Source organism: Bison bison, unplaced genomic scaffold (assembly GCF_000754665.1).
Source record: "Bison bison bison isolate TAMUID 2011002044 unplaced genomic scaffold, Bison_UMD1.0 scf7180017864197, whole genome shotgun sequence".
Classification (NCBI taxonomy): domain Eukaryota; kingdom Metazoa; phylum Chordata; class Mammalia; order Artiodactyla; family Bovidae; genus Bison; species Bison bison.
The window spans coordinates 76,347-79,153 of record NW_011494769.1 but is presented as its reverse complement, the minus strand read 5'-3'; positions in this window follow the sequence as shown (position 1 = coordinate 79,153).

Genomic DNA, 2,807 nt, shown 5'->3' with positions numbered 1-2,807 from the left:
CACCTGGATCTAAGGGCTGAGGGCCTTGTGTTCCTGGGTTTCGCAGGACCTTTAACAACTGGAGAGACAGTTCTTGACTGGCTGGCTACCACCTTCAGGGAACTGGACAGACAGAGGATTGACAAACCCTAGTCTTTCTGTGATGATCTTGTCCTGGAGTTTCAGCCTTAGGGGAAGCTTCAGGTTTGGTTCTTGGGGGCGGCTGTGATGGACTTGCCTTCCAGAAACCTAGGCAAATGCAGGGTGTCTTTCTGGAGGTTATACACCCATCTGGAACCCCCGTTTTTGCAACTGACACCTCTAGATTGCTTGGCTCTGGTGGACAGTGGGACTTATGCTGTGGCCCTTCAGGCCTGTATCCATTTGCATACTTCACTCTCCTGGTCTTCAGACTTAACATCATTACAGGATTACTCTGGCTGCTGCACCGTAAAAACACTTCAGAGTTTCAAGGATGGAATTAGGAAGATGATTAGAAGCTATTACAGTAAGCCAGACAAAAGATGATGGTGACTTAGATCAAGCTTATAAACATAGAGGTAGTGAGAGCTGCTTATAGTCTGGATATACTGACACGATGCATAGTGAAGTGTCCAGCACTGCTAATAACCCTGTCTATTTGGAGACTGTGAAATAGTGAAATTTTTATATAAAAGTAAACAAAAGACTCAATCTCCAAAATTATGAAAATTGGTGATAGAGATACATTTAGTCACCAAATTTAATAAGGACTCTTGAATAAAGAGGCACTGGAAACTTCAAGGAGGGAATCTGAGGGAGGAAAAGACATAATCCTTAAAGCTACAGAACTCAATATCACAAATAGGGATACATGCTGAAAATGTTATAAATACCCAGTAGTAATTTGTTTGACATATGATATATATCATAAGGCATATACTGGCCACTTATACTACAATAAATGGCAAATAGTGTAAGGAAATCATGCTTTTTTGGAGTTATATGCATTTATTCTGCCAAGACATCTACAGCTATAGTAGAAACGTGTACTTAACTGAAGACCCCAGAGGTGAACAGTGTAATATTACAGTCAAGTATCAGTTGTACTTCTGTTTAAGAAATGTAAAATTACTGCTCCCTAGCCTCTCTTTATAGGTATATAGCCAGGGTGAATTAAACAGTCAGAAATATGTAGCTCTGAAAGTACAGTTAATTTTGTATAATTGTCAACACTATTCCCAAGCAACTCTGCTGCCACTGAAATCTATAAATTATCAGAAACTTCACCAAAAAGAAGTTGCAAATGATTCCCAGTTCCACCCATGACCAACAGATAAAGAATTCCTATACATACTCAGAGTTTCATAGGACTGAGTGAGAAGGTGAAAGCACTTAAAACAGTATTTGGATGATTCCATGGATGTTCGAATTAAAGACACATGAAGAACCATGACATTTCATCAATACTCTCCAAGAGCCGAAAGAAGATATCTAAAATATAAGAGAAAGCACACTGGAGTGTCAACAAACTAGATAATGTAATCAAAGGAAATATAACAATAAGGGATCTGTACTTTGGATACACAAGCAAATTAGTGCAAATGTCGTGCAGTAATAAAGACCCACGTAGCCAAAAGTAAATAAATAATATCATTAAAGTTTCAGTGACTTTTTAACATTTGCTCTCTCTTTGAAATCATTTGTTTCAAAGATTTACATAGATTTGGTCTTCTAGAAGAGATTTTCATGCATTTGAAGGTTGTAGTTGAAGAAAATAGGATGAGTGTCCTACTAATAAACCCATAGAAATAAACCAGTAACTATATAAAGTGAATTTCTGGTCCAGCCCACATGATACATCAGTGAATATTCAAATAATCAAAGACATACTTTTGAGAATTCAACATCTCCCTAGTTTGTCTATGCCCATGCTTTATCAATTTGACTTCTCTGCTTCCAAAGGAACTTTCTAGTTCTTTATTTTCAGCTTAGGTCCACTTGTCTGTTACTCTGTGAAAGTAAGATACAGATGTTGTCAAGGACTGTTCTATATGTATCCTTACTGTCCTTGAAGTAAGCAACAGAATTAACTTGTCCCTTCCTTTCTACTTTCCCCTTAAGATCAATTTTCATATCCCTGGGTTCCTAAATATGTTATTTTTCTCTCAACCTTATCTACATCTATTTGACAAACCGATGACCAAAATTAGGAAGAAAGAAACAAGTAAATTCCCAACATGCATAGAACATAGCAAAAGGATTAATTTCCCTTTAATACCATTAGAGCAGTTTTTCTATAATCACAGTTGAAAACAACGATAGATTAGTAATGAGACATGCAGATAGGGCCAGGTTTGTTCTCAGGAAGAGAATTTACCAGTCTGTCCTTCTCCAAATTCTGTGTGCACCATTTGGTTTTAGTCCTAAGAAATACCATAGAGAACCACTTTCTAGAGGATTTATTCCTTTTTTTTTTTTTTTTGGTTTGCTTTGAATTTTTTTTTCTAATTTTATTTTATTTTTAAACTTTACATAATTGTATTAGTTTTGCCAAATATCAAAATGAATCCGCCACAGGTATACATGTGTTCCCCATCCTGAACCCTCCTCCCTCCTCCCTCCCCATACCATCCCTCTGGGTCGTCCCAGTGCACCAGCCCCAAGCATCCAGTATCGTGCATCGAACCTGGACTGGCAACTCGTATCTTACATGATATTATACATGTTTCAATGCCATTCTCCCAAATCTTCCCACCCTCTCCCTCTCCCACAGAGTCCATAAGACTGCTCTATACATCAGTGTCTCTTTTGCTGTCTCGTACACCGGGTTATTGTTACCATCTTTC